The sequence below is a fragment of the Arvicanthis niloticus genome, chromosome 25, assembly GCF_011762505.2.
Source record: "Arvicanthis niloticus isolate mArvNil1 chromosome 25, mArvNil1.pat.X, whole genome shotgun sequence".
Classification (NCBI taxonomy): Eukaryota; Metazoa; Chordata; class Mammalia; order Rodentia; family Muridae; genus Arvicanthis; species Arvicanthis niloticus.
In genome coordinates, this window is record NC_133433.1 from 33697637 (window position 1) to 33712072 (window position 14436).

The 14436-nt window shown below is 36.7% G+C and overlaps 1 pseudogene; it reads right to left on the minus strand.

The window, feature by feature from the left end:
- Positions 1–842: 842 nt before the first annotated feature.
- On the minus strand, positions 843–1400 carry LOC143438358 (ran guanine nucleotide release factor pseudogene; annotated as a pseudogene).
- Positions 1401–14436: the final 13036 nt, after the last annotated feature.

The following is a 14436-nucleotide window of genomic DNA, read 5'->3' on the forward strand; positions in this document are numbered from 1 at the left end:
AGTCATTAAGTTTTCTTAGAGTGCGAGGTTAAAGGGATGGCTCTGTGGTAAGAGCACTTGTTCTGTGAGCGCGAGGGCCTTAATTTGAATGTGGAGCACTGACACACAGGCAGACTGAAGAATAACTGCATATGCCTATAATTCCAGCATTGCGTGGTGGTGAAGGGCAGAGCCTAAGCGCCCACTGGCCTTCCAGCTTAGCCAACAAGGCAAACTTTCAGTTCAATGAGAGATCCCGTTACCAGACGGCACAGCAGAGAGAATAGAGGAAGGTAAATGGCACCTTGCTTTGTGCTTTGCACTTATACACATATCTACTTGCACACTCATGTTCATGTACCACAGTGCATATATACAGTGCACACATACACACACACAGACACACAACATGCACACATGCCTACACACACACACATACACATACATATACACACACATACATGCACACACACACACATACACACATATACACATACACACACATACACACACATACACACATACACATACATATACACACATACATGCACACACACATACACACATACACACATACACATACATATACACACATACATGCACACACACACACATACACACATGTGCACACATTGGCGGAACTTCTCTGTATTCATAATTCTTGAATAAGAAAATATTGTTCTCTATATCACCAAATATATCCTTTCCATCTAGCATCTAACTCTAAAGCAGATCTGTTTATTATTTTCATACTATTTTTTTACTGGAATATTGCAGATTTTACATACTTTATCTTATCATATGTCTGTGTTTTACTTTTTTTAATTTTAGATTTTGTGTGTGTGTGTGTGTTTTAACCATCTTTAACAGGGACCAAAGAGGTTGGGATCATGAAGAGTCAAACTAGTCACCAGTTGTTCAAAGTTACCCAGGCTCCAAGGTAGACATGACAGATTTTCAGGGCCAAGAGATCTGCTATGACACAGGGGCTGACTGAAGGTGTGCAAGAGATCAGTCAGGTACAGGGGCAGCCAGAGCAAGGCCTGATGCAGTGTGAAATTCTTTGCTGCCTGCTGGATTTCTTTAACTACCTGCTGCTGGCTAGAAAGGAACCAGGCATTGTGATAGCAGCCTCTCAGGGATAAGTTCTCCAAATAGAGAGGCTGACCAAATAGCACATGTATGGACTTGGTCCCCTGAGCCCCAGCAATCTCCACAAAATGGTACCGTACAGCTGCTTCCTTCTGCACATGGGCCTGCAGCTCCAGAAGTTCTATTATTAGTCTCTAGTCTGTCAAATGATGGCAGAAAACTTCTTGGTTGTTTGGAACTAGTCAGAGGTCACTCATATCAATGGCCTCTAAGGGGAAGATGGTGGAGAAGGTACCTCTGAACAGTGGACAGTTTCTGGAGGGCTCCATAGATCTGGTACTTGAGTATGGACATTAGCAAGGTTTTAAAGTAACCTGTATGGTTCTTCCAAGCATCATTTTCCCTGGTGTTCTTAGAGAAGCCACTATCTCCTCTATTGTTATTTTTAAATTATATGTATATGTGTATATCTATATAAGTATGTGTACAAAGATGAGTATAGTACACACACAGCTCAGCAGAGGGCAGCAGAGATGCTTTGTAGCTGGAGCTACAGGTGATTGTGAACTGCCTCATATAGGTGTTGAGAGCTGAATTCTGGATTCACATCACTATTATCCTGATTCAAAGTCTATAAATTTCAACGAACTTATTACCACTTAGAATAGGCATTGTGAAGCTGTGGAGCTTCAGGTAAGATTGTTATATTTTCACTATTGAATATATTTTTATTTAAGTATCTACTACAAAAAACAAAAAAATCTGAAATTTTCAACTAGGGTCCATGAATGAGAAAGACTATTTGATTTTTGATCTGAGCTTATATGGCCTTCATTAATATTATACATTATAAATCTATCAATTTTCCTCCATTTTGTGACATTTTTCTTTTAAAAAGCTGAATAGTTGGGGTGTGTGTGTTTGATATTCTCCATATCCTTTAATCTGTTGATGGACATGTAGGCTGATTCCAGTCCTTCACTGTGGTGAGTAGAGCAGTAGTGAACATGGGGTGTCTGTATCATTATCGTAGGTTATGGAATGAAGTAGCTGGATTGTATGATAATTCTGTTTTAAATTTTCTGGGAAATGTCCAAATCGATTTTCACAATGGCAGTATTAATACCAACTTTCACCAAAAATAATTGATTAGTATGAGCTCCCACCAATTCATCTCCACATTCTCTCCAACATTAATTGTCAGATCTGTTGATGACAGCCATGCTGACTGGGGTGCAGAGGTATCTCAAAGTTGTTTTAGTTTGCATTTCCAGAGTAGTTAGGGATATTGAACAATTTAAAGAGGTCATCATCTATTTGTGTTTTTAAGGAAATTTTAACATAATGAAAAGGGACAAAGTTGAAGATTAATACAATCAGAGATAAAAGGGTGTCCTCACTGACTTCAGTGAAATATAGGACATCAGGAAGTACCATGGAAACCTATTCTCTGAAAGGCTGGGTAACACAGAAAAAAATACAGAAGAATTTCTATGTTCTTAACATCTATCAAAATCAAGCCTTGAAAACATAAATAATTTAATAGAACCATTACATACAAGGAAATCAAAACCTTTGTTATAAACCGCCAATCAAAGAAATGCCAATGACCAAATGATTTCACTGTTATTAATGATTTCACTGTTATTAATGATTTCACTGTTATTAATGATTTCACTGTTATTAATGATTTCACTATTAAATTTTCAAGGAAGACCTCATGCCAACTCTTTTTAATGTATTTCATAAGCTAGAATGTGAAGGAACATTACAAAGTTCTTCTAGGAATTCAATATTACACAAATCTAAAAACCAGGTAAAGGCTCTCTGATGAACATAAATGTAAAAATTTTTAGCAAATTCTTGCAAACTCTATTCAGGACTACAGTGATTATACTTTATGACAAAGTGTACTTTAGTTGAGAAAGGCAAAACTGGGTCAATATACAAAAATCAATAGATATAATATACCCTGTAAATAAACTTAAGGACAGAAAACACATAATTATTTCAATTGATGGTGAAAGGTATTTAACAAGTTCATCATGCTTTTATGATAAAAGTTCTGGAGAATTTATGAGTGAATGAAACATACCTTAAAATAGTAAAATCTATCTCCAATGAGCCTATTGCCAATGTTAATTTAAATGAAGACAAACTGAGAACATTTCCTCTAAAATCGGTAATGAAACTAGAATGTCCACTCTCTCCTCTTTTATTTGAGATAATGCTTAAAGTCTTAGCTATGGAAATCTAACAAGAATAAAATATAAAAAGGATAAAAGTCAGAAAGACAAAAATTAAACTACCTGATTTGAAGACAACATGATTCTTTACTTCAATGACCCAATTGAGTTTTCTACAAAACTTGTGGACCTAATGACCCACATTAAGCTTGGAGAAAATAAATTAATTAAAAAGTAACTTATACTAACAGTGTGCTCTTCAAAAAAGAAATTATAAAAAAATTATTTCTTCCAAAAAAACCTTAAAAAATAAATATTGAGGTACAGAACTAGCCAAAGAGGTGAAAGACATTTGCAATGAAAACTTAAAGAAAATGAAAAGAAATTTACCACAGATGAAAAACATTGCATACTTTTGGTTTGGTACATTCATATGGGAAAATGATCATTCTGTCTAAATTAACTTACAGATTTAATACAATAGATATGAAAATTCCAATGTCCCATTTCACAGGTTGATTAAGAATAAGAATTCATATGAAACCACAAAAGAGCATGGATAGTCAAAGTATTTTAAGGAATGAGAATATTGCTGGAAAAATCACAACATCCTACCTCATATTATACTATAAGAATACAGTGATAAAAATTGCCTGATACTGGCCTAAAAATAAACTTGTAAACCAATGGAATAAAGTAGCAGATCTGAAAATAAATTGACAAAGTCAGGCCCCCTTATATTTTGACAACAAAAACATACACTGAAACAAAAGATAGCCCATTTAACAAATGGTGCTGCCAAATCTGAATATCCACATGCAGAAGAAAATGAAATTCATCTTTCCCCTTGAATAAAAACAATTAAAAAAAACCAAAACCAAACCAAACCAAAACAACAACAGCAACAACAACAACAAAACAATTCAAAATGGGCCAAAGACCTTATTCTAAAATGTGAAACACTGAAATTTCTAAAAGAAAGCATAGATATTGGTGTAGGAAAGAAGCTTTTTTTTTTCACTTTCAATACATCTTGACCACAGCCTTTGGTCCCTCAACTCCTCACAGTTTCCCCCGCCCACATGTAAGCCTGGCAGGGGGGATGGAAGAATCTTTTATAGCTGTGATGGGAAACTACTATTCAGGTCATAGTCTGCCATGTCCTGACAGCTCTCTGAGCTCAAGGCAAGATGGAGTATTTACTTTTCTTCTTTTCTTCTTCTTCTTCTTCTTCTTCTTCTTCTTCTTCTTCTTCTTCTTCTTCTTCTTCTTCTTCTTCTTCTTCTTCTTCTTCTTCTTCTTCTTCTTCCTCCTCCTCCTCCTCCTCCTCCTCCTCCTTCTTCTTTTTCTCCTTCTCCTTCTCCTTCTCCTTCTCCTTCTCCTTCTCCTTCTTCCTCCTCCTCTTCCTCTTTCTTCTCTTCCTCCTCCTCCTCCTCTTCTTCTTCTTCCTCCTCCTCCTCTTCCTCCTCCTTCCTCCTTCCTCCTTCTTTCTTCTTTTTTTTTCTTTTTCTGAGACAGGGTTTCTCTGTGTAGCCCTGGCTGTCCTGGAACTCACTCTGTAGACCAGGCTGGCCTCAAACTCAGAAATCCACCTGCCTCTGCCTCCCAAGTGCTGGGATTAAAGGTTCACCACCACTGCCCAGCTGAGTATTTCCTTTTCTCAGAGGGGCTTCCTCTAGTCTGCTTTACCTTATCTGGGGAGTCTCATCCCCCACATCCTCTACCTGAGGAATGTCATGTAGTTCTTTGTAGAAATTACTGGTTCAACTCCCTTTCTTCCAATAAACCTTCTCAGCAATCACCTGGGGTGCTTCTCCATGCAAATGAGGCATTCCCAGGACCTTAAACTTCAGCCAATGTATATTCACCTGAAACCCCCTTCCCACTCTCCAAGGTTTATATGGCCCTTGTTTAACCCTAATAAAGAACACAAATATTCATTGAATACTGTCTAAAAGAGCTTTAACACCAAAATTCTCAAAGAAGACTTTCTTTCACAGGGAGGAAGCAGAACACATAGTTGGATTCAAGTAGCCATATTTATTTTTGCTCATTTTCTTTAGAACTTTCATGTGGATTTTTAAAATGCTGATATAATACTTCAAAAGATAATTCTTTCTCTATTTCATTCTTCTGTTTCCTGTTTTTCACCCCCAATGACACTGGGATTTTCTACAGTCATACTGTGCTGTAGTTTTTTTTTTTTTTTTTTTAACCATGTTACACAACTTTATAAACATGAGTTGATTTGTATGATTTGGTATAAAAATGAATAGACTACTTTTAGATTTTAGTTGAGCATGGCCTTGATTCTACTTATAAAAATTACTACATAATTTTATTCTTTTGAATGATGTTATATAGTTTAACCAATTTGTGTTCTAGTTTTGTTTCTGTTGTTGCGATAAAATATCCTGATGAAGCAACTTAAGGGAGAACGGTTTACTTCAGGTAGACATTCCACGTTACAATCTATATTAGGGAAGTCAAAGCATAGGAACTTAAAACAGCCAGCCTCTCATGTCCGCAGCCAAGGCCAGAGAGATGCTAACTCAGAAATGCTCATTTGTTTGGCTGCTTAGCTTGATTTTTCCACTCTTAAATGCTTGAAGAAATATAATTATTTTCATATAAAAATCAATTGAAAGATCATTCTAGAAAACATGCATTATGTAACATAAAATTTTATAAATATTAAAATATCTATGAGGTGACTGCTACTAAGAATAGACACACAGTAATATGATATGGTCTAGCATTCCAAATTATTTCACTTAAAAATAGTCAAGAAAGAAAGCAAAAATGATAGTCTAGTGGCTAAATGTAGAATCACTCCTAGGCAAAGAAGGGAGTTCCTTAGACAATTCAAAGATGGCTGGTTTTAATATTTGGAGATGGCCCTAGAATGAAGGACAAAGATGATGATTTGGAGCTGAGGGACAGAGATGAAAACACTTACTTTCATAGTTTGAGCCTGAGTTTCAAACTAACAAAAGAAGTCTGTAGACACATTGGCATCTCTAAGTACCTCATTTAATAGCAAACACAGAAGTCTGGTGTGGTGGCACATGCCCTTAATCTCAGCATCGGAGGACTGAGACAAAGGATTGAAAGTTGGAGTCTGGAATGGGTTAGATAGTAAGACCCTGTCTTAAAACAAGAGAAACAACCTAAAACAGACTCCTGGTGTTCTCTGGGGGAAGCAGGTGGTAAAATGATGGCTTTAATCATCATGTGATAGGTGGATGTACCACTCTGTGTAACAGGTATGGAAAACTGACTGGCAAAAGATGCTGAGCAACACTGCTCTAGAGATGCTGCTGTAGCTGGCACATTGCAGGCACGAGCTGGAGGTAGAAGAGATTGTACTGACAGCAGAGTGGAGTGGATGTTGCAAAGAAGTAGATCTAGAAATTGGGTGGGTGCAGTCTCCCTTCCCAAGACTTTGGCCTGTTCTTATTTCTTTGTTTTTCTACATAAATTTTAGAATAATCTTGTCTAAATCTACCAAAATTAGAATTATAAAGCTATCTTATCAATTTTAGATATTTTTATTATTCTTTCCTATCTGTGTGTGTGGTATATCTCTCCATTTATTTAAAACTACTTTTATTCTTTCATTAGTCCTACCAGTCACAATAATGTCTCTTAACTTCTGAGACGTGAATGCTTTATTTACATTAGAAAAGGAGTCTCCTGATCTAATAGTGCTTGTATGTTCACAGGGGAAGATTATTTGGGACAAATTATATAGGCCAAATACAATTTTAAGGGTTTTCTGTGTAAGGAGCACAGTTTTTACCCAGAGATGAGACCATGAAAGCAGAGTTAGAACAGCACATTCAAGCTACTACATACCAAGAATGAAAGGGGCTGTTAAAAGCTGGAAAAGACAAAGAGATAAGAGTTTCCTGAAGAAAGGCTGGAAAGAATGTGGACAGAATAGTATTTGACTTTGCATTCATGAAACACAATTCAGGCATCTAACCTCAAAAGTACTAATGGACTGGATCAGCAAGATGGCTCAAGGCAAAGGTGCCTGAAGCCAAGGCTGGGGACCTGAGTTCAATACCTGGAATCCACAGAGTAAAAGGAGAGAACAGATTTCCACAGGTTGTCTTCTGATTTCCATGAGTACACCTGTATGCACATGCTAACATACAAAATCAATAATTAAATAAATAATTCTAATGGATTTCTGTTGTTTTAAACTGCTTTAGGCTACATTGTGAAGCAGTGAAAGGAAAATAATATAACACATAGTTTTAATATAAATTTCTATTTTTTTTTTTTTTTCTAGATTTTCACCTAAGTGGTTCACTTGCTCTTGAACCACTACAAGTTGTATTTTAAGTCTTGGTTTTCATGTAGTCATTGTAAATATATGGACTTAAAGGTGACATTTGCATGTATGTGTGTATTTTGTCTCTGTGACCTTGCTGAATTCATGTTATTATCTGGAGAAGACTTTTTTCTATTCATATGGACTTTCTGTATAGGCACTTGTTTTAATAAACATTTTGGAATGGTTTTATCCTGCACATTATGCTGTTTATTTCATTTTTAAAATTAATTTACTCATATCCCAAACACTGCTCCCCCTCCTGGTCCCCTCCTCACAGACTCCCTTCCCCCTTCCCCTCCTTTTCTTCTCTGAGAAGGTCCCCCGCCCCCTCCCTGGGTATCTCTGCACTCTGGCATAGCGGTCTCAGCATGATTACATACAACCTTTCCCACTGAGGCCAGGCAAGGCAGCCATGAGGACTGACCAGTTAGACCAACACCACATACTGAAGATGTTTTCTTTTTTTTTTTCTACTGTATGATATTGGCTTCTTTGTAAAAAAAATCAAGTGTCTATAGGTGTATGAGTTTATTTCTGGGTCTTCAATTCTATTCCACGAATCAACTTGTCTGTTTCTGTACCAATACCATGCATTTTTCATCACTATAATTCTGTAGTACAGCTTGATTCTTTCAGAGGTTCTTCTATTGTTCAGGATTGTTTTGACTATTCTGGTTTTTTTTTTTCCCATGTGAAGTTGACAATTGCTCTTTACAGGTTTGTAAAAAACTATATTGGAATTTTGTTGGGGACTGCATTAAATCTGTAGATTGCTTTTGGCAGGATAGTCATGTTTACTATGTTAATCCTACCTATTTATGAGCATGGGAGATTTTTCCATCTTCTGATATCTTTTTCAGTTTCTTTCTTCAGGGAATTGAAATTATTGTCATACTAATCTTTTACTTGCTTGGTTAGAATTACACCAAGATATTTTATATTATTTGTGGCTATTGTGAAGGGTGTATTTCCCCTAATTTCTTTCTCTGCCCATTAATACTTTATATAAAGGAGAGCTACTGATTTTTTTTTTTTTTGCTTTAAATTTATATCCAGCCATTTTGCTGAAGTTGTTTATTAGATTTAGGAATTCTGTGGTAGAATTTTGGGGATCATTTATGGAGACTATTGTATCATCCATGAGTAGTGATACCTTGACTTCTGCCTTTCCAAATTGCATCCCTTTGATCTGCTTTAGCGCTCTGGCTAGAACTTCAAGTACTGTATTGAATAGATAGGGAGAGAGTAGGCAGCCTTGTCTTGTCCCTGATTTTAGTGGGATTGCTTTAAACTTCCATTTAATTTAATATTGGCTACTGGATTGCTATATATTGCTTTTATTTTGTGTAGGTATGTGCCTTGAATTCCTGATTGCTCCAAGACTCTTAACATGAGTGGGTATTGGGTTATGTCAAAGGCTTTTTCAGCATCTAATGAGATGATCATGTGATTTTTGTCTTTTAGTTTTTTTTATATAGTGAATTATGTTAATGGATTTTCAAATATTGAACCATCCCTGCATCCCTGGGATAAAGTCTACTTAATGGTGATTAGTAATATTTTTGATGCACTCTCAGATTTTGTTTGCAAATATTTTATTGAGAAGTTTTGCATTTATGTTCATAAGTGAAACTAGTCTGAAGTTCTTTTGCTTTGTTGAGTCTTTTTGAAGTATAGGTATCAGGACAATGTAACTGTGGTCTCATAGAATGAGTTAGGTAGTGTTCCTTCTGTTTCTATTTTGTGGAATGGTTTGCCGAGTATTGATATTAGCTCTTTGAATTTCTGGTAGAATTCTGTACTAAATCCATCTGGATCTGGGTTTTTAGTTTGTTTGTTTGTTGTTTTTGCTTGGGAGATTATTGATGGGCGCTTCTATTTCCTTATGAGTTATGGAACCATTTATGTAGTTTATGCGATCTTTATTTAACTTTGGTACATGGTATCTGTCTAAAACATTTACTCACTTCATTCAGATTTTCCAAATTTGTAGAGTACAGGCTGTTGAAGTAAGACTTAAAGATTTTTTTGGATTTCTTCAGTTTCTGTTGTTATGTCTCCCTTTTCATTTCTGATTTTGTTAATTTGGATACGGTCTCTGTGTCTTTTAATTAGTTTACCTAAGGGTTTGTCTGTCTTAATGATTTTCTCAAAGAAGCAGCTTTGTGTTTTGCTGATTCTTTGCATTGTTCTTGCTATTTCAAATTGATTGACTATTTCCTACCATCTACTCCTCTTGGGTATGTTTGTTTATTTCTTGAGCTTTCAGGTGTGCTGTTAAGTTGCCAGTATAAAATCTCTTCAGTTTCCTTATGAAGGCACTCAGTGCTATGAATTTTCCTCTTAGCACCGCTTTCACTGTGTCCTATCAGTTTGGGCATGCTGTACCTTCATTTTCTTTAAATTCTAAGAAGTCTTTAATTTCTTTCTTTCTTTCTTCCCTGACCTAGTTATCGATTAGAGAGTTGTTCAGTTTCAATGAGTATGTGGGCTTTCTGTTGTTTCTGTTGTTGTTGAAGCCCAACCTTAACCCTTGGTGATTTGATGCAAATGTTTATTTAAGTCTTCTTGTATCTGTTAAGGCTTGCTTTGTGCCCAATTACGTGTTCAATTTTGGAGAAGGCTCTGTGAGGTTTGACAAGAAGGTACATGCTTTTGTTTTGGGGACAGGTCTGCGATATCTGTTAAGTGAATTTGGTTCATAACATCTGTTAGTTTCATTGTTTCTCTATTTTCTGTTTTGATGACTTGTCTATTGATAAGGGTTCAATGTGTGTTTTGAGCTTTAGTAAAGTTTCTTTGAGGAATGTGCATTTGGAGCATAGAGGTTCTGAATTTAGACATCATCTTGGTGGATTTTTTCTTTGAGTATGAAATGTCCTTCCCCATCTTTTCTTTTGAAAACTTCTGGTTGAACATCTATTTTAGTAGATATTATCAGCTTGTTTCTTGGGTCCATTTGCTTGGAAATCCCTTTTCCAGCCCTTTCCTCTGAGGTAGTGTCTATCTTTTTCGCTGAGTGTGGTTTTTGGTATACAGCACAATGATGGATACTATTTATGTATCCAGTCTGTTAGCCTGTGTCTTTTTATTGGTGAATTGAATTCATTAATGTTGAGAGATACTAATGACTAATGATTGTTAGTTGCTGTTATTAACATAACATCCAACACGACGTTATTCCTGTGGGAGGTGTTACTGTGTATATGTGTTTCTCTTTTGTTTTTACTGTGAGAAGCGTATTTTTGTCTGTGTGTGTGTGTTCATGGGTGTGCTTACTTTCCTTGTATTGGAGTTTTCCTTCTAATACCCTCTGATCATGCACTGATGTGATCATTCTAATTCTTACCTTAGGAGAATTGTGTTGACATTTTAACATTTCCTGTAATCCTCTGGATCAGCAGAAAGATATTGTTTAAATTTGGTTTGGTCTCTCCATCTGTGGTAATTGAGAGTTTTGCTGGGTATAGTAGTCTGGGCTGACATCTGTGGTCTCTTAGGATCTGCAAATCCAGGATCTCCTGGCTTTTAGGGTCTCTGTTGAGAAGTCAGATATAATTCTGATAGGTCTGCTGCCTCAATATGTTATGTGACTTTTCCCCTTACTGCTTTTAATATTCTTTCTTTGTTCTATACATTTAACACTTTGATTATTATGTGGCAGTAGGATTTGCTTTCCTGGTACAACCTATTTGGTGCTCTGTAAGTTTCTTGTATGTTTATAGCCATCTCTTTGTTTAGGTTGGGGAAGTTTTCTTCTATGATTTTGTTGAAGATGTTTTCTTGCCCTTTGAAATGGGTTTCTTTATCCTCGTCTATTCCTACTATTCTTAGGTTTGGTCTTTTCATTGTGTCCCATATTTGCTGGATGCTTTGATTTAGAAACATTTTACACTTGGCTTTTTCTTTTGTTTGTTTGATGTAATCATTCCATTCGCTATCTCTTGTATTCTCTTGGTGACCTTGAATTTGTAGTTCCTGTTCTCTTTCCTAGGTTTTCAATCTCTGGGGTTATATCCACTTTTATTTTCTTTATTGCTTTTATTTTCATTTTTTGGTCATGGACTTTTTTGTTGTTGTTTTTCATTTCCTTAGCCTGTTGATTTTATTTTCTTTATTTTATATTTCTATATTGTATAGTTCTTTAAGGGACTCATTTGTTTTCTCTTTAAGGGCTTTTACCTATTTGATTATGTTTTCCTTTATTTCTTTACAGGGATTATTTAAATCCCTTTTAAATGCTTCTATAAGATCACTGTCTTTTCTTCAGGATATTCAGGGCTTTCTGTAGTAGGCTAGCTGGGTTCTGATGGTGTCATATTGCACTAACTTCTGCTGATTATATTCTTGCCTTTTGCCATCTATTTGTCTCTGGTTTTGATTGTCTTGAGTGTTCTGATTTGGAGCAAGTCTCTTGGGAGTCTAGTTTGAGCAGGCCTCTTGTGAGCAGATTAGAATGGGATTCTGGGGAGGCAGGCAATGGTGTGGGGTTGGACACTGCTCATTTTTGGCCAGTATAGTTGTGCACTGGAAGTCCAGCCTGGTAAGGCAGAGCCCATAGCTTCTAGGCTTGCTGGGGTCCCCGCAATTGTTGTGGGTAGGTGGGGGTGTCTCACCTGTGCCTCTTAGGTTATAGCCAGACTCTTGGGAGTCAGGCAAAGGTGTGGCATTATTTCTTAACTTCTTTCTCCTTATTGTAGTCATTGGCACATTTACAGTCATGTCCAATAAGAGTGGTGAGCTCTGACATGATCATTCTAATTCTTACCTTAGGAGAAAAGTGTTAGCATTTTAACATTTCCTGTGAGCCTAGGATTTTAGTAGCTGTTCTTTGTCAAGTTGAAGAAACTCTTTGTTACATTGCTAAGAGTTTTAATTCATGAATCAGTTACCAAAGTTACTAAATTTCTACACCTTTGTCAAATTAGTGCAATATTTTGAGAACAAATTTAAATTAGAAACATTGTGTAGAATGTACAGAAAACTCTTGTACTTTTTTCCTCTCACACTTTTCCTTCTTCACATCTCATGCACAATAAACAACACAGTGTTTATGTTACAATTAATAAGCCAGTTTTTATTCATAGTTTTTTGTATTCCTTCATTTTGTGAGGTACAGTTTTATGTCTTTTGAAATAATATAATACATTTATCTTACATTATCACACAACACAGCTTTACTGTCCTTAAGGGCTCACTTTTATGGTCTGTTCATACTTCCTTGTCTTTATACCCAATTACTGGTCACCATTGATCAGTTTCTTATCTCTGGTTTTACTTTCTGAAGAGTTTTTCAGAATCAAAATTGTATACTATTAGTGTCACTTGCTATGATAAAACACCATAACCAAAACATCTTGAGGAAAGAAGAGCATATTTGAATTATGGTTCAGGAGGCAGAGTCAATAATGTTGGGGGAGGAATAGCAACAGGTGGCTGAAGCAGGAAGCTGAGAGATTACATCTTAAAACACAAACAGGAAATTGGAGAGAGGAGATTGAAAGTGGGGCAATGCCACAAACTCCCACAGCCTGTCCCGAGTGACATGCTTTCTCAAGCCAAGTTGTACCATCTCTCCAAGTAGTGCCACTAACTGAGGATCAAATATTTAAATGCATGAACTTCTGGGGGAATTGTTTCCATTCAAATCGCCACACAGAGCATGTAGTGTTTTCATTTAATGTTGGCTTCTTTCACTTAGCAATTTATATTTGATATCTTTTCTGGTTTTTCTCATAGATTTATAGTTCATTTGTTCCTGTTGCATAACACAGACCTCCTACAGCTTCTTTCTCTGATGAATGACGCAGTTCGTTAGCTTCTAGTTTGCAGTAATTATCAATAAAACTAACATTAGTGTTTCTTTGTAGGCTTTCCCACAGACATTAAGCTTCAACTCACTTGGTTAAAGGAGTGAAACAGAAGGTTCCACTGTGCAATGATGCTTAGCTTCATAAGACATGGATAAGATATCTCTCAAACTAGCTCTGCCACTTTGCAGTCCTACAGCATTGTCAGCTCTTGTGGTCACACACTGTGGTAGCACTTGGGACTGTTGCAGACGCTAGCTCCTCTGCCTTTGCCACTCTCTGTCACTTATGTACTTGTACATAGAGGGTTTCTCAGGACTGCTGGGCATGGATGTCTGTGCTCCCTGTTCCCATGCCCTCTACTAACACTGTGCTGGATGCAGCTTGCCTGAATCATGGTGAGAATCCTCAGGGTTATTAGGTTTCTCTGACACCATCCTACTGGGGAAAGGGAGGGTGGCTTTGTTTCTTTCAGTTGGCACGGCAGTACATGCTTTCTGTATGGTTTCTGTCTCTGCTGCAGCGAGAACTTTGTTCTGCTGCAGGAAATGAGAGTCTTGGTCTCTTTACTTGTTATTCACTGACATCACCCCTAAGGGGCATTTGGGAGATCTCTTCAAAACTTTATGAGGGTGGAAGTCTAGACTTCATTTTGGGGCTTTGCTAGTATAATAGCATAGATGGAAAGGGGCCTGGAGTGAGAACAGTAATTGTCTACATTTCCTGTCTTAATTGCCTAGCCCTTTCCTGGTTCTTTGCCAAGGCTGCAATATTTTATTGGGACATTTTATGCACCTGCTGTTCCTAGGTTACTGGCCTCTTAGTTCGAAGTCTGAAACTTATATGGCAAGAGAAAACCCAGGACTATCACTAATATGTGTTTCACTGAGACCAAAGCATCTGTATGGACTGACTTTCTGCCATAGTTTATAGTCTGTTCTTTTCTGTTGTTTGTTTTGTTTTTAGTAGAGGAGGAATAAACACACATATAAGAATTTTTATATCAACTTAACTGATGGAATAG